Source organism: Orcinus orca, chromosome 6, assembly GCF_937001465.1.
Source record: "Orcinus orca chromosome 6, mOrcOrc1.1, whole genome shotgun sequence".
NCBI classification, from domain to species: Eukaryota; Metazoa; Chordata; class Mammalia; order Artiodactyla; family Delphinidae; genus Orcinus; species Orcinus orca.
The window spans coordinates 43,743,457-43,765,836 of record NC_064564.1 but is presented as its reverse complement, the minus strand read 5'-3'; the positions used below and the strand labels follow the sequence as shown (position 1 = coordinate 43,765,836).

The window sequence follows — 22,380 nt, the reverse complement described above, 5'->3', positions numbered from 1 at the left end:
GAGGAATAAACCTTTTCTTACCTCCTTGGTGCATGTTTGGCACCATCAGTCTCCAAATCTAAATTTTGGATGGGTTTTTCATCTCATCTCTTGGATGCCTAAATAGATGTATAGAGTGACAACAACTCAAATTGATTGAATCAGATTTCTCATCTGAAACTATGAAGGCCAATTTTTATGTACTGAAAAAAAAGGAATGTGAACCATAAATTCTACATATGGTGAACTTAGATGTAAACGTCCTCAACAAAATATTAGCAAATCTAATCTAGAAATGAATAAAAATCATTATTGAGTCTGATCAACTGGAATTTATTCCAGGTACATAAGTCTGGTTCAGCGTTCAAATGTCAATTAATGCAATGCACTATACCAGCAGGCTAAAGAAGAAAAATGATCTTATCATGATCTTATCAACTAATTATGAAATAACATTTGACAACATGCAACAACTCTTCCAACTAGGAATGGGGTAGAGGAAGGGACTTCGTCTACTTGAAGAACATCTACCAAAAACTTACAACTAATAAAACCCTTAACTGTGAATGACTGAGTGTTTTTCACCTAAGATCAAGAGCAAGGCAAAAAAATCCAGTATCACTACCTTTATCTAACAATTACTGGAAGTTATTGTCAGTACAATGAGGCAAGGAAAGGAAATAACAGGTATATTGATTAGAAATGAATAAATAAAGCTGACCTACTTGTAGACGAAATGAATGTCTACATAGAAAACTCCAAGGCAACCATAAAAATCTATAACTAATAAATGAGTATGATTGTAAAATAGAAGATCATCATGCAAAAATCAATATAGCAGTTCTTTATACTAACAATAAACATGTAGAAACAAAAACAATTTACAATTGCTCAAAATAAAATAAAGTACTTAGGTATAAATGGAAAAACACGTACAGAATCTGCATGCCTAAAATTACAAAATACTGAGGAAAGGAGTTAAAGAAGATCTACATAAATGGAGAGTCATACTGTGCTCATGGATGGGAAAACTCAACATAATAAAGATGCTAATTCTCCCCAAATTTATATATAGGTCTAACAAAATCTCTACCAAAATCCCATCAAGATGCATTGTTAATATAAAAAAGGATTATTGCAGGGCTTCCCTGGTGGTGGTTGAGAGTTCGCCTGCCGATGCAGGGGACATGGGTTCGTGCCCCGGTCCGGGAAGATCCCACATGCCGTGGAGCAGCTGGGCCCATGAGCCATGGCCGCAGAGCCTGCACATCCAGAGCCTGTGCTCCGCAAGGGGAGAGGCCACAACGGTGATAGGCCTGCGTACGGCAAAAAAAAAAAAAAAAGGATTATTGCACAGATTTTATGGAAATGTAAAGGAACTATAGTAAACATATTAAAAAAATAAATCTGAAGGAATCACTATACCCAGTTTCAAAACTTTTTTTTTTAAGACTATCACTGTATTTATTCTCATACAGACACTTTTTTTTACAGCTTCCACATTTTCCTCTTAAAAATAGAAGAACAAAAGATTCCCAAAGCTTAGAACTGGATCACTTGGTCCTTTCTCTTCTTATCTCCTCCGAGTTCAAAATGTTGCCACTCTTAATGGCCAGCATCCTCTTGGATCTGCAGTTGGGCTCAGCACGATCTTCTTTGTGCTCTTAGCCTTCTTCCAGAAAATTGGCTTTGTTTACCCACCATAGCCACTCTGCTTCTGATCATAGAGCCTTTTTCCCTGGGCATACAGGGGATTTTTTCCCTTCTTATACTGGATCACTTTGTGAGGCTGATGCTTTCCACATTTCTTACAGAAAGTCCTTCGGGTTTTTGGTGCATTGACCATCTTTGCAGGTAAAGGTGTATTCAAATTGAAAACCAGAACCCTGACGTCCACGTTCCTGCCTCGTTCCACTTGCTCGTCACAGGAAAGCTCAAGACATTTTCCATAGCTACTTTAACCAAGACTGTGTGGTATTAGTAGAGGGATTAGTACCTCAATGACACATAATAAAAACCCTGGAATACACTCACAATATAATTTTTTTAAAAGTTGCCAAAGCAATTCAATGGAGGAAGGATAGACTTTTCAGCAAGCTGTGCTGAAGCAAGTGGACATCCATAACAAAAAAATGAAAATTACTGCAATAGTTCATGAACTTAGGTGTAAAATGTGAAACTATAAAACTTTTAGTAAGAAAACAAAACAAAACAAAAAACATAGAGGAAGATCTTCAGGATCTAAGCAAAGAGGTCTTGGACTTGACACCAAAAGCTCAATCTAGAAGAAATAATCATTTTGACTTCATCAAAATTAACAACACTGGCTTTATAAAAAGTATTTGTTAGGAGGATGAAAAGATGATCTACAAACTAAGAGAAAAATATTTGCAAACTAGTTATCCAAGCAAAGAATTAGTATGTAGGAATATAAAGACGTCTCAAAGCTCGAGTAAACAAAAAGCAATATAATTATAAATGGGCAAAAGGTATGAAGAGGTATATCACTAATAAGGAAATGCAGATCACAAACAAACACATGAAAAGAAGTTCAACATCATTAGCAAATAGGGAAATGAAAATTAAACCATATTTAGATAACACTACACACCTATCATAATGGTTATAATAAAAACTAGTAAAAACTCCAAATAGTGATGAGGCTGTGGAGAAACTAGATCATTTATACATTGCTGGTGGAAACGTAAAATGATAGAGCTGTTGTGAAAAGCAGTTTGATAGTTTCTCTTGATTTTTTATTTTTCTGTTTTTCAAAAATAGACTTTACTTCTAGGTCACTTTAAGTTCACAGCAAATTTGGGGAGAAGGTAGAGAGATTTCCTGTATACCCTCTGCCTTGACATATGCAGAGGCTGTCCCATTATTAAACAAAACAGTGGTACATTTGTTACAATTGATAAACCTACATTGACACCTCATTATCACCCAGAATCTATAATTATACTAGGGTTCGCTCTTGGTGTTGTACATTGTATGGGTTTGGACAAATTTATAATGACATGTAGCTGCCATTATAATATAGTATAAAGTAGTTTCACTGGTCCTTAAAAGTTCTTGGTGCTATGCCTATTTATCCCTCTCTCCCCTAACCTCTGGCAACCACTGATCATTTTATCGTCTCCATAATTTTTCTTTTCTAGAATATCATATAGTTGGAATCATACAGTATGTAGTCTTTTTAGATTGCCTTCTTTCACTTGGTTATATGCATTTAAGTTTCCTCCAATGCCTTTTTATAACTTGATAGCTCATTTTTTAAAAGTATTGAATAATAGTCCATTGTCTAGATATACCATAGTTTAATATCCATTCATCAGATGTTAAAGGACATCTTGGTTCCCCCAAGTTTTGATAATTATGAATAAAGCTGCTACAAACAACTTTATGCAGGTTTTGTGTGGCCATAAGTTCTAAACACTTCTGAGAAATACCAAGGAGTGTTGTTGCTGGAATTTATGGTAAGAGTATTTTTTATTTTGTAAGAAATTGCTGTACTGTCTTCCAAAATCACTGTACAATTTTGTATTTCTACCAACAATGTATGAGATTTATTGTTGCTTCACATTCTTGTCAGCATTTAGTGTTGTCAGTATTCCAGATTTTGGCCATTCTAATAGGTATATAGTGGTATCTCATTGTCATTTTAATTTGCATTTCCCTCATGACGTATGATGTAGAGAATATATTTCTATGTTTATTTGCTATCTGTAAATCTTTGATGAGGTGTCTGTTAAGGTCTTTGACCCATTTTTTATCCAATTGTTTCTTATTGTTGAGTTTTAAGAGTTTTTGTATACTTTGGATGAAAGTCCTTTATCAGATGTGTCTTTTGCAAACGTGTTCTCCCAGTCTGTGGCTTATCTTTTCATTCTCTTAACATTTTCTTCTGCAGAGCAGGAATTTTTAATTTTAATGAAGTCTAATGTAGCAATTCTTTTATTTATAGATCATGCTTTTCATGTTTTATCTAAAAAGTCATTGCCAAACCCAAGGTCATTTAGATTTTGTCTTATGTTATCTCTAGGAGTATTATAGGTTTGTATTTTACATTTAGGTCTGTGATCTATTTTCGAGTTATTTTTTGTGAAGAATGTAAGGTCTGAGTTAACATTCTTTTCTTTTTTTTTTTTTCTTTTTTCGCCTGTGATGGCCAGTGTTTCAATGCCATTTGTTGAAAAGGCTATCTTTGCTCCATTGTATTGCCTTTATTTCTTTGTCAGAGATCAGTTGGCTATATTTATGTGGGTCTATTTATGGAATCTCTATTTTGTTTTATTTATCTGTTTGTCTATTCTTTTCCCAATATTACACTGTCTTAATTACTGTAGTTTTATTGTAAGTCTTGAAGTTGAGTAGTGTCAGTTCTCCAACTTTGTTCTTCTCCAACAATATTGTGTTGCCTATCCTGGGTCTTTTACCACTGCATATAAGCTTTAGACTCAGTTCATCAATATCCACAAAATAACTAGCTAGGATTTTCATTGGGATTGCACTGAATTCATAGATCAAGTTGGGAAGAACTGAATACTTGACAGTGTTGAGTCTTCCTGTCCATAAACATGAAATGTTTCTCCATTTATTTACTTCTTTGAGTTTTAGTTCTTTGTAGTTTTCCTCATAAAGATATTATACATATTTTGTTAGATTTATACCTCAGTATTCATTTTTGGGGTGTGGTATAAGTTGTATTATGTTTTTAATTTCAAATTTAACTTATTTATTGCTGGTGTATAGGATAGCAGTTGACTTTTGCATGTTAACCTTGTATCCTACAAATTTGGTGTAATCAATTATTAGTTCCAGGTGGCTTTTTGTGATTCTTTCAGATATTCTACATAGAGCATCATGTCATCTGTGAACAAAGACAGTTTTATTTCTTCCTTCCTAATCTGTATATCTTTTATTTCCTTTTCTTGTTTTATTGCATTTGCTAAGACTTCCAATAGAATGTCGAAAAGTAGTGGTAGGAGAGGACATCCTTGTTTTGTCCCTGGTTTTAGTGGGAAAATTTTGAGTTTCTTATCATTATATATGATTTAAGATGTAATTTCTTTGCAGATAGTCTTTATCAAGTTGTGGAAGGTCTTTTATATTTCTAGTTTCCCAAGAGATTTTAATGATGAAAAATGTTGAATTTTGTCAAATGCTTTCTCTACATCTATTGATATGATCATATGTTTTTCTTTTTTAGTCTGTTGATGTGATAAATACATTAATTGATTTGTGAATTTTGAATCAACCCTTCATATCTGGGATAAGTCCCACTTGGTTTAGGTGTATAATGTTTTTTTCATATCAATACATGTTTGATTTGTTTTGCTAATGTTTTGTTGAAGAAGTTTGCATTTATGTTCACAAAGGATATTGATCTGCAGTTTCTTTCTTGTAATGTCATTGTCTGCTTTTGATATTAGAGTAATGCTGGCCTTTGAGAATGAGTTAGAAAGTATTCTCTCTACTTCAGTCTTCTGAAAGAGACTGTAGAGAATCGGTATAATATCTTCCATAAACATTTGGAAGAATTCACTAGTAAACCCACCTGGTTCTGGTGCTGTTTTGAAATGCTATTAATTATTGATTCAATATTTTAAGGGATATAAGTCTATTCAGGTTTGCTCTTTTCCTTATGTGAAATTTGGCAGATCGCATCTTTCAAGGATTTAGTCAATTTCATCTAGGTTATCAGGTTTGTGGGCATAGAGTTTTTCATAGTATTTAGTTATTGTCCTTTTGATATCCATGATATCTACAATGATGTACCTGTTTTCATTTCTTATATTAGTTAATGTGTCCTCTCTTTTTGTCTTAGTTCACCTGGATAGGTACTTATTGATTTTACTGATACTTTCAAATAATCAACTTTTGGTTTTGTTGAATTTCTCTATGGATTTCCTGTGTTCAGTTTCAGTTCTGATTCTTCTAATTTATTTTTGTCTGCTTACTTGAATTTAATTTGCTCTTCTTTTTCTAGTTTCCTTGGGTGGAAGTTGAGATGATTGGTTTTCAATCTTTCTTCCTTTCTAGAAATGTTTGCTTTCAATGCTATGCATTTTCCTCTAAGCTCTGCTTTCACTGTACGCCACTAATTTTGATAAGTTGTATTTTCATTTTAATTTAGTTCAAATATTTTTAATTTCTCTTGAGATTTCTTCTTTGACCCATGTGTTATTTACTATTATTATTTACAAGTGTTTTGAGATTTTCTAGCTATTATTGGTTTCTAGTTTAATTCCATTGTGGTATAATAGTAGACATTATATAATTTCTATTTCTAAAAATGTGTTTAGGTGTGTTTCATGGCCCAGGATGTGGCCCATCTTGGTGAATGTTCCATGTTATCTCGAGAAAAAAGTATGTTCTGCTGTTGTTGGATAAAGCAATGTTAGATGTCCATGATACCCAAGTGATTGATGATGTTATTGAGTTCAGTTATGTCCTTAATGATTTTCTGCCTGCTGTACTATTTCTGATAAAGGAATGTTGAAGTCTCCGACTATAATAGTGTATTCATCTATTTTCCTTGTAGTTCTATCAGGTTTTCCCGTATATAGTTTGATGGTCTATTGTTAGATCTTAAATATTTTTATGGCTTCTTGGAAAATTGCCCTTTTATCATTATGTAATGATCCTCTTTATTCCTGTTAAATTTCCTTGGTCTGAAGTCTGCTCTGTATGAAATTATATAGCTACTGCCACTTACTTTTGATTAGTGTTAGTAAGATATATCTTTCCCCAACCCTTTGATTTTAATCCATATGTGTCTTTATATTTAAGTGAATTTCTTATAGACAATAGATAGTTGGCTTTTGTTTTTTGATCCATTCTGATAATCTCCTTTAATTGGTGGATTTAGACCATTGATGAACAAAATGATTATTGATGTAATTGGATTAATATCTACCGTATTTGTTACTATTTTCTATTTGTCGCCCTTGTTCTTTGTTCATGTTTTTGTCTCCTGAGTGTGTTCCCTCCTGCCTCTTTTTTTGTTTTGTTTTAAATGAGCATTTTATGTGATTCCATTTTCTCTCCTTTCTTTCTTAGTATATATCATTTATACTTTTTAAAAACTTTTTTTTAGTGGTTTCTCTAGAGTTTGCAATATATATTTACAGCTAATCTAATTCTACCTTCAAATAATACTATAATACCTCAGGGGTAGTGTGAGTACAGTACTTTATAATAATAAAATAACCCTAATTCCTTTTTCCTGTCCTTTGTATCATTGTTATCATTCATTTCACTTATACATAAGCATATATCAGCATTTATATGTATATCTTATATACATAAGTTGTATACGTAAGTATGAATCATCAAATACATTTTTGCTATTATTATTTTGAACAAACTGTTATCTGTTAGATCAGTTAAGAATAAGAAAAATAAAAGTTTTATTTTACCTTCACTTAACCTTTTTGATGCTCCTCCTTTTTTTATTTGAACTGGATTTCTGACCTATATCATTTTCCTTATCTCTGAAGAACTTCTTTTAATATTGCTTGCAAGGCAGGTCTACTGGCAAAAAATTCCTTCAATTTTTGTTTGTCTGAGAAAGTCTTCATTTCCCCTTCACTTTTGAAGGACAATTTTTCAAGGTACAGTTCTTGGTGTATTTTTTGTTTGTTTTGTTTTTAGTCTTTTTTTCCTGTCTGCTTCTCATGTATGGAGGTTTCTATTGAAATATTGTCAAACTCAGCAATTCTTTCATCAGCTGTGTCCTATATTATAAGCCCAAAGAAGGCATTCTTCATTTCCATAATAGTACTTCTGATCTCTAGCTTTTCTTTTTGGTTCTTTCTTAGAATTTCCACGTCTCTGCTTTACATTGCCCATCTGCTCTGGCATGCTGTCTACTTTATCCACTAGAGCCCTTAGCATATTATTCATGGTTGTTTTAAATCCTCAGTCAGATAATTTCAACATCCCTATCATACATATCTTAATTTTGTTCGGAGGTGTGTTTTGTCTCTTCAAATTGTATTTTTTGTCATTTAGTACTTCTTGATGCCTTGTAACTTTTTCTTGATATTTGAGCATGATATACTGAGTAAAAGAAACTGTCGTAAATAGGCCTGTAGTAATGTGGTGGTAAGATGTTGGGGAAGGTGAAGCATTCTATAGTCCTATGAGTAGGTCCCAATCTTCCAGGAAGCCTGTGCCTGGACCATGAACTTCACCAGTGATTTTCATTTCTCTCACCAGTACCTTAGGTGGGACAGGATGGCCAGAGTGAACTGAAGTTGTGTATTTTCCTTCTCCCACATGGAAGGCTAGGTGGGTCTGGAGTGGGGTATTTCCCTTTAACCCTGTGGAAGATTAGAGTCAGCTGAGGTTGGGTATTTCCCCTAGGTCAGTTAAGTTCTGATGAAACACCTGCAGTTTAGGCTCTGGTTAAATAGTTTCTCTTGAGGGCAAACCTTGTTAAGAAGAACAGAATGCTCTGGGGTATTTCAAAATGGTGGATCTTCCCTGCCTCTTACAGCAGCAGCAGGGGATTTTTCTCTGATGCTCTTGTGAGAACCTGGTACAAGTCTAGAAGGTGGAACCCACAAAAGTTCCTCCCACCCCATGAATGAGTTTTTTGGAATTTTTTACTCTCAGGGTTGTCTACACTGAGCCTCCTGCAATGTATCAATTACAGTTCTGGTTTCCCTACCACGGCACTGATTGCTGCAGAGGTTTCAACTTGTGATTTCTGCTCTGGTAAGTTATGATTCTTTGTATTCACTTGTTGGTCTCTCCAATTTTGGTGACAGTGATTTACCTTGTGACCTCACGTCTCTTAGTTAAGTTGCAACCACTGGCAAGCATTTCTCAACTGCACTTTTTTATAAAATGTCATTTTTGTATTACCTATCTGCACTAGAGAGATAGGTTAACACAGTGCTAAAACTTGAAGCAGTTAGGATGCTTTAGGTTGTAACTTTTTCTTGATATTTGAGCATGATATACTGAGTAAAAGAAACTGTCATAAATAGGCCTGTAGTAATGTGGTGGTAAGATGTTGGGGAAGGTGAAGCATTCTATAGTCCTATGAGTAGGTCCCAATCTTCCAGGAAGCCTGTGCCTGGACCATGAACTTCACCAGTGATTTTCATTTCCCTCACCAGAACCTTAGGTGGGACAGGATGGCCAGAGTGAACTGAAGTTGTGTATTTTCCTTCTCCCACATGGAAGGCTAGGTGGGTCTGGAGTGGGGTATTTCCCTTTACCCCTGTGGAAGATTAGAGTCAGCTGAGGTTGGGTATTTCCCCTAGGTCAGTTAAGTTCTGATGAAACACCTGCAGTTTAGGCGCTGGTTAAATAGTTTCTCTTGAGGGCAAACCTTGTTAAGAAGAACAGAATGCTCTGGGGTATTTCAAAATGGTGGATCTTCCCTGCCTCTTACAGCAGCAGCAGGGGATTTTTCTCTGATGCTCTTGTGAGAACCTGGTACAAGTCTAGAAGGTGGAACCCACAAAAGTTCCTCCCACCCCATGAATGAGTTTTTTGGAATTTTTTACTCTCAGGGTTGTCTACACTGAGCCTCCTGCAATGTATTAATTACAGTTCTGGTTTCCCTACCATGGCACTGATTGCTGCAGAGGTTTCAACTTGTGATTTCTGCTCTGGTAAGTTATGATTCTTTGTATTCACTTGTTGGTCTCTCCAATTTTGGTGACAGTGATTTACCTTGTGACCTCACGTCTCTTAGTTAAGTTGCAACCACTGGCAAGCATTTCTCAACTGCACTTTTTTATAAAATGTCATTTTTGTATTACCTATCTGCACTAGAGAGATAGGTTAACACAGTGCTAAAACTTGAAGCGTTAGGATACTTTAGGTTGCAAATAATAGAAAACTGAATATTAAAAATGGCCTTAATAAGAAGAGAATTTATTATCTCACGTAAGAAGAAGCCTAGAAGTAGGATGTTAATTCCAGAGTAGTTTAGTTGAGAAGCTTACAAGGTCATCAAGTGTCCACGTTTTATCTTTGTGCTTTACTACCTTCTAGAGGGAGTTTTAGTCCTCAGGCTGTATCAATGTCAGTATGTTGTTTGTGGTACTGTACTATAACTCTGGAAGATTATAGTACAAAAAGTTTGAAACAACTGGGCAAAGAATACAACGGATTTCTCTGTATTATTTCTTACAATCCCATGTGAACCTACAATTCGAAATATAAAGTTTAATTTAAAAAATAAAACCTAGGAAGTACAAGTAGTTTAATATTATTAGAGAGTAAGTGCTTATCAGAGGGTATTGGAAGATGTGAATAAAGAAATTGGTAGGATGGGGGCCTGGAGGGACTTGAAGTTTATGGTAGAAAGTTTGGACTTCATCTTGTCAGTGATGTTATACCATTATGTTAGTTTTATATTGCCACTGTAACAAATTATAATAAACATAATCGTTTAAAATAACACAAATTTATTATCTTAGACTTCTGGCCTACAGAATCGTAAAATGGGTTTCACTGAGCTACAATTAAAATGTCTGCAGGGCTGTATGTGTATGTTTTTTTCTGGTAGCTATAAAAGAAAATCTGTCCCTTTGTTTTTTCCGACTTCTAGAGACTGCCTGAATTCCTTGACAATTAATCCCTTCTTCCATTTTCAAAGCTAAGATTGTAGCATCTTCAGGTGTGTCTGGCTCTGAGCCTCCTCCCTTCCTCTTACTTATAAGGACCAGGATAATCTCTTTATCTCAAGATTGTTAACTTAATTACACTGGCAAAAACCCTTTTGCCATAAAAGGTAGCATATTTACAGGTTCTAGGAATTAGGATTTGGATATGTCTTGTAAGGGTACTATGCATAGGCATTTACTGCATATAACTTCTAAGACAGCTAAAAGAACTGAGGGTTAAAATTGAGTACACTTAACATTAGGTGTTTAAGCAAAGCATGTCTGCAATTGTGCGTAGGGGTACAATTTGCCTGTTCTCCTAAGTCTTCCAACCCTATGCCCAAAGCTGGACTCAAAGTTTAGATAATGATCTATTAGTGCCCTAGATTGATGTTATAGATCCTGGGTATTCTTTTAGTGACTCCTGTGGCACTTGTCTTATATTTTTCTGTGTCCCAATTTTTGTTGCCTCTTCAAAATGGGAATTATTTCAAAGATTCCAAACATGCAAGATGTGCACAACAGTATGCTTAATAATGTCTAATTCTCCTGGTCCTCTTCAAGCAAGGTCTGTGTTTCAATGGTTTGTCTCCTACGAGACCATTGTATTGAAAAGGCCGGTGTTCCTTAATTCTCACTGGCTTTTTTATTCTCAAGATTCATTCAGAAAGATACATGCCAATTCCAGTGGATTGATCTGTTCTGTCTTGCTTGGGTAGCCATTAATAATGAAGTTGAAAACATTCTTGTGCAGAACAAATTTTGCTCTAATTAAATTGTTCAAAATGAAAGAAATTCAGTATGACTTTTACTTGTCTTTAGTCAGGGAAAACAGTAATCTTGCTGAAATTTTCTGTATGCAGGCTGTCATCTATTCTCTTCTTTCATCTCTGAAGATGAAATATCCATAGACATGACTTTAAACATTGTTCTTTAGAGGTTTGTACAAAGGACTTATATAACCAAATTTGTAATTTAGAAATATCACTTTCACTGTATTGTGAAGGTTGTGCGATTTGTGAAGTAGAAGCGACTTGTATTAACCTTAGTTGGTTTTCTTAGTATTTTTCTATTTCAGTGAGATTAGAGCTCATATGAGATTGTCCTCGGATATTACTTAACAACACAGATATTAGTTAAAGCAACATAAGCATGCATTATTTACTTAATATGTGGTGTTAAGTGTTTGGTGCAAAGGATTTCTATAGAGATATTTCACCTGATCAGAAAATGGGAAACTCTAGCAAACTAAGTTGTCTCCATGGCTTAACCAATTTTACTGTCATTTCATGAAAATTTAATAAAGTTAACAATAAATTGTAAATGAGTTCAGTGTTATAACTGAAGTAGCAAAAAGAGGTGGAAATGGGAAATGCAAACCCAGTGAAATTAACATTTAAAACAGCAATCAATGAAAGTATCCTTCAGAATCTCAATATATGCTAGGCTCCTAGACAAGAAATTCATCAAGCAGAGCTCCTAAAATTTTGGCAACAATTTCTGTCTACTTGAAAGGAACACTGATATCAACTTGCTGACACTGTTTTAAATTCTTCCTTCAAAAGCTGAATAGAAATCATTACCTTTACCATCATTACTTTGTAACTATTTGACATGATTTATCCCTGAATGTCAAAGAGTTTTAATATAATACCTTATCATAAATTTAATAATTTCCTATCATCTTTGGGATAATATGGAGTTTTCCTCAAGTCAAATGCAATGTGAATGGCAGAGTCAAAATGAAAATTCACTTCTTTGTTTCCAGATCCCTGAACTAACAGGTATATTCTCTTTTGGATAGTGCAAAAATTATCTGCCCACTACTAGATAGTGAGATGTTTCTGTACTTGCAGGAGGGTATATTTTGTAATCAAGTTACTAACTGGAGCTTATCTAGAGGAGAAGATAAAGTATAGTGAAGGGACACCAAAAACTACCACATCTACAATTGCTGAAAGATTTGGAAAACAGAAAGAGATGATGTGGAAGGGAAACTGACAGCCACCTTTAGACATCTGAATGGTTATCGTATCTAGCTCCTGAAGTTCTAATGTATGGAATAAACATGGAAACATGCTTCAGTCCAACATTGAGAAAAACAGAAATATCCAGTGATGGACTGTGTTTCCTTGTTAGGTGTGAGCTCCCCATCACTGAAGTAAAAACTGGATCACCATTTTTCCAATATGTTGTTAAAATCATTGTTTGCATTGTACACGAGGGTAGATTAGAGGAATATGATCCTGTTCTACTTTATATTTCTATGGTTACTCAATATAACAAAGGGAGATGCTAAGGTAACCAACTGCCTGGTGAACGGTAGTATAGCCTGATGCCCCAGGAGGAAATCCTATCAAGATTCACAACAGACAAATCTACTTGAGGTCAACTCAATGAGAACCCAAGACAGACTCTAGTTATTCATGGCAAGTTATTCTCTGTTTGAACACAAATATCTCAAAAAAACATCCTAGGCCATAATTACAACTCTTTGTACCGATCTTGCTTTTGTAATGTATATTCCTAAACATCTTAGTATTCCATATCTTTTTCCTTTATGCACAATATACCAATTCTTTAAGAATCTTAGTCTTGTGAGTTTTAGATGTATTAGGGTAACTTGTAGCAAATTCAAAATAATGACGAAAACAGTTTTCCTATTTTTTTATTCTGGGGAAATGTCCTGAATTTGTTCCATAGGCCTCATTCTTAGAAGGTTCTCTCTGATAATGTTGACTTTTCCTTGAATTCTAGTGAAGTTTACATATTGGCTGTACTCTCCAACATGGGAAAACTACCATGGAGGTAACGAATTTCCTAATCCCTTTAAGAATTCAAGGAAGGGTATAGCAGTGATGAGACTTAGTGTTGTATGGGATGCTGTCTGAGTGATCTGTGAACTACAAGTACCAGAATTTTGACAGAAGTGTCAGTCAGAGACTATCCAAATCAGAGAGATCCAAAGCTTGGTATTTATCTCCTAAATTTAAAAATACAACCAATTTGTTCATGTTAAATTAATGGAATATTTCAATGAATAAGAAATAATGTGATTTTTCTAGAGTTTCTTTATGTATAAAGATACATACATATATCATGAACATACATACAGACATGCACACATGAACACAAATATTAATTACTAATACTAAATTTATGCTAATATTAAATTCCAAATATGACATGCAAGGTAATTAATCAGCATAATCAGACTGTGGGAATTTCCACATCCTATATCTCTATCCCCTTTTCTAATTTTTTGAATTATCCAGTTCTATGGGGTCTAATAATCCTCTTCTTCCAATGTTAAATATTATTTTTTTCTCCCACCATTTTCTATAATGAATGCTTTTATGTGTTAAAGCATTTAAAATACACCAAATTCTCATCTCATTGCTGAGACTGGCTTTTAGTTTGGGCCTTAAATATACATATGATCAAGTAATTTAGGAACACTTATACCCTTCAATATCCCTTTCTAAAGCATGCTTCCTCTTTGTCCAGGGAGAGAAGGCAGTAAACCTTTTTTCCTCACTACCTCCATTCCTTCCTTCCGCCCTCCCTCTTTCTCTCTCATTTGAAATATTTGAATTTAATCTTTTGGGTATCCCACAGTGTTGGTAATGGTAGAGGAGTGGGTGATTAAACATCTATCTAGCTGTTATCACAGAGGTGATATTTAACCATTAAGATAGGATTGTGTTCATTACACAGGTTGATTATACAAGTAGGACTTGCTGAATATGTAGTGGAGGCAATGTTCAATCTTGATAGCAAAGTGAACCATATGGCCTTTAAGTTTTTTGCAATACCTAGGATTATCCAGTTGGGTCTAATATGGTCAATATGAAAATTTGAGGGAGAAAAGTGGTCCATGCCAATTCTAATCAGAAGTAGAGTACCAAAACTAAATAGAAATGTAAGCCTATGCACTTCAAAGAAACATCCAAACAGAATCAGTTTTGGGGGAATCATGTCAACTATTCAAGCCTACCATTTCTCTGGAGGATAATATTCAAGGAGTTCCTCAGTTTAAAACCAGTAAGTGATCTCAAGTATTTAAATCTTTCTCTTTCAAACCAGAGAAAGGCAATCTAAGAAATGATTGTAGCTATTTTCTGAGGAAATAAGCAATGGAAAAGAAATCCAATAGGAATTTTGCTGTTCCCATGAGATTGTAGCAAACTTTTTTCCCTATAGCTTTCAAAGATTTCAGATTCTGAGGGTGAACTACCTCATTTCTTCTTAGAGGTACAAATTAGAAAAGTAAACAAACAAATACACAAAAAATCGTTAGGGATAGAATGGGCACCTGTTGATAAAAACCAGCAACTGATGAAAACTGAGCTTATTGTGCACTAAATCATAGGAAAAGCACCCCTAGAACAAGTGGGGAATATTTAGCACTGAATAAGTAAGTATTCACATTTTCCCTCTCCATAAAAAGATCAGACATATAAATTTAACCTGACAGCGTGGCAGGACTCATGTTTTTCTGTTGTCTTTTATTGCAAATATTCATCATTTCTGTTTTCCTCATAATAGCATACATTTTATACACATGGGCCATAACTTAAAGGCCAAAGCTATTCAGTTATCCCACTAGCATGATAAATGGTGATTGTGGTGAAAAACTATTTCATGTTGCAAACATGGCATGGAATTGTACATTTTGCAATATTGGAATTTCAAAATTTTACACAAAAATATTTGTCTTGATGAATTAAAGGGAAGCAAAGCATTTCTTCTTAATAAGAGCTACATTGTAATGATATTTGTAACTTTAAGCCTAATGGATAGGAAAACAAAGCAAAATGGAAGTTTTTGAACTGAGATGTTAAATGGTGTTTCATCAGTGAGGAATGTAATTTTTACTGATTTTATTCCCTACTTCAATTTCATCCTTTCCTTGCTGATGTGTCTTCCATTAGATACTGCCTCAGTGGGAGAGTATCACATATAACCCAATCAGACAGAGTCTTAAAAAAGACAAAAAGATAAGGTCAAAGAAACAGCTGGATTTAGAGTACATATCTTCTGGATTTATATTATGGACTTTGAGAGATGGAAAAGCTTTCTTCAGTTTAATGAATTGAATATGATTTTGTTCTGGATTGAATCACTATGTGTCATTTGACCAGAAGTTCAACTTATTACTGCACCTGATTCCAGTTAAATTTTTTATGAGACAGGCGACTGGGGAAATTTGAAGTTGTAACTGTAAGAGTAAAAGCCAAAACACCTCCAGAGATTATTTTATGCAACACCATTTTCACCCTGTTCAACTGAAAATGCTATCAAGGATTGTAAGACTATTTTAATGTAGAAAATAAAATAGAAAAATAAAGCAGATATTTACTGCCATATTCTCTTTTAGTTGTGTGATCATAATCAGATACATGTAAATCTAAGGACAAAAGAAAACCAGCTTGGGCATATTTATCTATATGCCACATGCATATCTTATAGTATCTGAAAGTTTTCAAGAAGCCAATTTTGATATTTAATGTTTTAGAGGTAAGTGCTGTTGTTGCAGTTTTTTTTAAAAACTGAAAACAACGTAAATGAACACAATAAGCCTCTCAATTATTAATATAAAACAACAATTGTAGGGCTTCCCTGGTGGCGCAGTGGTTGAGAGTCCGCCTGCCGATGTGGGGGACACGGGTTCGTGCCCCAGTCTGGGAGGATCCCACATGCTGCGGAGCGGCTAGGCCCGTGAGCCATGGCCGCTGAGACTGCGTGTCCAGAGGCTGTGCTCAGCAACGGGAGAGGCCACAACAGTGAGAGGCCCGCATACAGCTAAAAAAAAAAAACCAACAATTGTAGACTACAAAGACACCAAATCACTATTCTTCCTCTTCTATATTTCTCCTTTATTCTATTGATCTTATTTCTGGTTCCGTTAATCTGGACATGATCAAAAGAACTGCTGAGTGTATGTGGTTGATGGATGGCCTAGTGATGCAAAATTAGTTTAACTCTCTTTCTAAATCCTATGTGTAGAATGTTTTTCTTTCTCACCTCCATGAGTACCATAGAATAAAATAAAATGACCCTGTTATAGGATAGATAAGGTTTAAAATATATGTTAGCATAAAGTTTATTTCAAAGTACTGTGGATTTTATTATTGATACATCTAACTTTTGCAGTTTCAACTGTCCTCTCATGCTTAAAATAAGGTGTGCCTTTACTAGGAAAAAGAGTGAATGACAAGAGCTAATGCATGTGAGTTTCACTTACTACTGAGGAACATCTATCTGCAAAACTGATCCCTCTGATTTTCTTTAGTCATTTCTAAGCTCTGAATATAGTAAGGTGATTAAGGAGCCATTTTTGGATGAAAAATGGCCTTTAAAAGTAATTCAAATTTTCCTACTGATAAGAAATTGAAGCTATCTAAGCAAGTGTTGACATTCCTGACTTAGCTGATTTGTGAGATCCAAGGGATTTCTGTAGCTCCTAAGGAAAGATATTTGTCTTCTAAGGGCTAACTCAGCTGTTAAATTCAGCTTACAATAGACACAGTGCCTCACCATCAGAGTAATTTTAGGGACTCATTAAAATGTTTTAATTAAAAAAAACTTCATTAGAAAAAAACTTTTTAGGTGGAAGAAGATGTTGTAATATGTAATTAATATATGTGTTTTATACCAATGCACTTTAAAAAATAAAATTTTTAATAGTTTTATAGAGAAAGGGGCCTAGGAAGGCAAAAGGGCCAAGGGCCCATGAAAGCCATAATGTGTCCCTGATTACTTTAACCTACTATCATAATGAGAGAGAGGGGGAATAGAAAAAAACATATTGTATGCAATGGTTTAATATTAGGTTTTTTAGATTCTGGATATTCCAAAATTAAATTTCAGCCAATTGAGCAATCATTCACTGAGTGGGTTCTAATTTCCTTCAAGCTGAAGTAATAGCTATAATGTAAATATGTTCCATCACGTTTCAATTGGAGGCCAAAACACAGTTCTTTATTGCATTCAAGTGAAAATTGCCATTTCACGTGGCCCTGCTTCATCAGCCAGTTACTCATTCAAGACAGCGCGAGTTTTCCACTTTACTACATTCTAGATTGGATGGTCTGTGATAATATGATTCTACTCAAATGTGTGAGTAGAATTTGATTCTACTCAAATATTTGAGCAATACGTGTTGTTCAAATATTTCATCTGAATATAGCATCTGGTCCCTCTTCAATATTTTATGGAACAGAAAATTCATGAATGAAGACACAACTACCACTAGCAGGGGCCAAAATATTTTCTGAGAAGATTATATGTTTCTACATATGGATTTCTGCAAGACGGTTATTGTTACTATGTTGTTAAGGGCAGAACTTTGAACTGGGCATGAGAAAACCTGATTCTTGCCTCAGTTATCTCTTATGTTTCTGACTTTGAGCAAGAGATATGCTCTATCTTAGATTTCATCGGTTCAATTAAAAAGAAAAAGGGGCTGATTACTAGAACTCTTTGTACCCCTAAATGTCAGTAATTCTGTAAAGCTATTCTATTGGTCTCCAGCATGTTTGTTTTTTCTTTTTTACATATTTATTGGAGTATAATTGCTTTACAATGGTGTGTTAGTTTCTGCTTTATAACAAAGTGAATCAGTTATACATATACATATGTTCCCATATCTCTTCCTTCCTGCATCTCCCTCCCTCCCACCCTCCCTATCCCACCCCTCCAGGTGGTCACAAAGCACTGAGCTGATCTCCCTGTGCTATGTGGCTGCTTCCCACTAGCTATCTATTTTACGTTTGGTAGTGTATACATGTCAATGCCACTCTCTCACCCCATCACAGCTCACCACTCCCCCGTCCATATCCCCAAGTCCATTCTCTAGTAGGTCTGTGTCTTTATTCCCGTCTTACCCCTAGGTTCTTCATGACATTTTTTCTTAGATTCCATATATATGTGTTAGCATATGGTATTTGTCTTTCTCTTTCTGACTTCACTCTGTATGATAGACTCTGGGTGCATCCACCTCACTACAAATAACTCAATTTCGTTTCTTTTTCTTCTTAATATTCCATTGTATATGCCACATCTTCTTTATCCGTTCATCCGATGATGGACACTTAGGTTGTTTCCATCTCCTGGCTATTGCAAATAGTGCTGCAATGAACATTTTGGTACATGACTCTTTTTGAATTAAGGTTTTCTCAGGGTATATGCCCAGTAGTGGGATTGCTGGGTCATATGGTAGTTCTGTTTGTAGTTTTTTAAGGAACCTCCATACTGTTCTCCATAGTGGCTGAAGCAATTCACATTCCCACCAGCACTGCAAGAGTGTTCCCTTTTCTCCACACCCTCTCCAGCATTTATTGTTTCTAGATTTTTTGATGATGGCCATTCTGACTGGTGTGAGATGATATCTCATTGTAGTTTTGATTTGCATTTCTCTAATGATTAATGATGTTGAGCATTCTTTCATGTGTTTGTTGGCAATCTGTATATCTTCTTTGAAGAAATGTCTATTTGGTCGTCTGCCCATTTTTGGATTGTGTTGTTTGCTTTTTTTGTTATTGAGCTGCATGAGCTGCTTGTAAATTTTGGAAATCAATCCTTTGTCAGTTGCTTCATTTGCAAATATTTTCCCCCATTCTGAGGATTGTGTTTTGATCTTGTTTATAGTTTCCTTTGCTGTGCAAAAGTAAGTTTCATTAGGTCCCATTTGTTTATTTTTGTTTTTATTTCCATTTCTCTAGGAGGTGGGTCAAAAAGGATCATGCTGTGATTTATGTTATAGAGTGTTCTGCCTATGTTTTCCTAAAGAGTTTGATAGTTTCTGGCCTTACCTTTAGGTCTGTAATCCATTTTGAATTTATTTTTGTGTATGGTGTTAAGGAGTGTTCTAATCTCATACTTTTACATGTACCTGTGCAGTTTTCCCAGCACCACTTATTGAAGAGGCTGTCCTTTTTCCCCTGTACATTCCTGCCTCCTTTATCAAAAATAAGGTGACCATATATGCGTGGGTTTATCTCTGGGATTTCCATCCTGTTGCATCGCTCTATATTTCTGTTTTTGTGCCAGTACCATACTGTCTTGATTACTGTAGATTTGTAGTATAGTCTGAAGTCAGGGAGCCTAATTCATCCAGCTCTGTTTTATGTTCTCAAGATTGCTTTGGCTATTTGGGGTCTTTTGTGTTTCCATACAAGTTGTGAAATTTTTTATTCTAGTTCTGTGAAAAATGCCAGTGGTCGTTTGATAGGGATGGCATTGAATCTGTAGTTGCTTTGGGTAGTAGACTCATTTTCACAATGTTGATTCTTCCAATCCAAGAACATGGTATATCTCTCCATCTATTTGTATCATCTTTAATTTCTTTCATCAGTGTCTTATGATTTTCTGCATACAGGTCTTTTGTCTCCTTAGGTAGGTTTATTCCTAGATATTTTATTCTTTTTGTTGCAATGGTAAATGGGAGTGTTTTTTTGATTTCACTTTCAGATTTTTCATCATTAGTGTATAGGAATGCCAGAGATTTCTGTGCATTAATTTTGTATCTTGCTACTTTACCAAATTCATTGATTAGCTCTAGTTGTTTACTGGTAGCGTTCTTAGGATTCTCTATGTATAGTATCATGTCATCTGCAAACAGTGACAGCTTTACGTCTTCTTTTCCGATTTGGATTCCTTTTATTTCTTTTTCTTCTCTGATTGTTGTGGCTAAAATTTCCAAAATTATGTTGAATAAGAGTGCTGAGAGTGGGCAAACTTGTCTTGTTCCTTATCTTAGTGGAAATGGTTTCAGTTTTTCACCATTGAAAACGATGTTGGCTGTGGGTTGGTCATATATGGCCTTTATTATGTTGAGGAAAGTTCCCTCTATGCCTACTTTCTGTAGGGTTTTTATCATAAATGGGTGTTGAATTTTGTCAAAAGCTTTCTCTGCATCTATTGAGATGACCATATAGTTTTTCTCCTTCAGTTTTTTAATATGGTGTATCACATTGATTCATTTGTGTATATTGAAGATCCTTGCATTCCTGGAGTAAACCCCGCTTGATCATGGTGTATGATCCTCTTAATGTGCTGTTGTATTCTGTTTGCTATTATTTTGTTGAGGGATTTTGCATCTATGTTCATCAGTGATATTGGCCTGTAGTTTTCTTTCTTTGTGACATCCTTGTCTGGTTTTGGTATCAGGGTGATTGGTGGCCTCATAGAATGAGTTTGGGAGTGTTCCTCCCTCTGCTATATTTTGGAAGAGTTTGAGAAGGATAGATATTAGCTCTTCTCTAAATGTTTGATAGAATTCGCCTGTGAAACCATCTGGTCCTGGGCTTTTGTTTGTTGGAAAATTTTTAATCACAGCTTCAATTTCAGTGCTTGTGATTGGTCTGTTCATATTTTCTATTTCTTCCTGATTCAGTCTTGGCAGGTTGTGCATTTCTAAGAATTTGTCCATTTCTTCCAGGTTGTCCATTTTATTGGCATAGAGTTGCTTGTAGTAATCTCTCATGATCTTTTGTATTTCTGCAGTGTCAGTTGTTACTTCTCCTTTTTCATTTCTAATTCTATTGATTTGAGTTTTCTCCCTTTTTTCCTTGATGAGTCTGGCTAATGGTTTATCAATTTTGTTTATCTTCTCAAAGAACCAGGTTTTAGTTTTATGATCTTTGCTATCGTTTCCTTCATTTCTTTTTCACTTATTTCTGATCTGATCTTTATGATTTCTTTCCTTCTGCTAACTTTGCCTTTTTTTTGTATTTCTTTCTCTAATTGCTTTAGGTGCAAGGTTAGGTTGTTTATTCGAGATATTTCCTGTTTCTTAAGGTATCATTATATTGCTGTAAATTTCCCTCTTAGAACTGCTTTTGCTGCATCCCATAGGTTTTGGGTCATTGTGCCTCCATTGTCATTTGTTTTTAGGTATTTTTTGATTTCCTCTTTGATTTCTTCAGTGATCACTTCGTTATTAAGTAGTGTATTGTTTAGCCTCCATGTGTTTGAATTTTTTACAGATCTTTTCCTGTAATTGATATCTAGTCTCATAGCATTGTGGTCAGAAAAGATACTTGATACAATTTCAATTTTCTAAAATTTACCAAGGCTTGATTTGTGACCCAAGATATGTTCCATGAGCATGTTCCATGAACACTTGAGAAGAATGTGTACTCTGTTGTTTTTGGATGGAATGTCCTATAATATCAATTAAGTCCATCTTGTTTAATGTATCATTTAAAGCTTGTGTTTCCTTATTTGTTTTCATTTTGGATAATCTGTCCATTGGTGAAAGTGGGGTCTTAAATTCCCCTACTATGAATGTGTTACTGTTGATTTCCCCTTTTATGGCTGTTAGTATTTGCCTTATGTATTGAGGTGTTCCTATGTTGGGTGTATAAATATTTACACTTGTTATATCTTCTTCTTGGATCGATCCCTTGATCATTATGTAGTGTCCTTCTTTGTCTCTTGTAGTACTCTTTGTTTTAAAGTCTATTTTGTCTGTTATGAGAATTGCTACTCCAGTTTCTTTTGGTTTCCATTTGCATGGAATATCTTTTTCCATCCCCTCACTTTCAGTCTGTATGTGTCCCTAGGTCTGAAGTGGGTCTCTTGTAGACAGCATATATATGGGTCTTGTTTTTGTATCCATTCAGGCAGTCTGTGTCTTTTGGTGGGAGCATTTAATCCATTTACATATAAGGTAATTATCGATATTTATGTTCCTATTCCCATTTTCTTAATTGTTTTGGGTTTGTTATTGTAGGTCTTTTCCTTCTCTTGTGTTTCTTGC

General features: G+C 34.9%; 1 pseudogene; it reads right to left on the bottom strand.

Annotated features, from left to right (window-relative positions):
• Nucleotides 1-1,521: 1,521 nt before the first annotated feature.
• Nucleotides 1,522-1,827, bottom strand: LOC117203394 (60S ribosomal protein L36a-like; annotated as a pseudogene).
• Nucleotides 1,828-22,380: the final 20,553 nt, after the last annotated feature.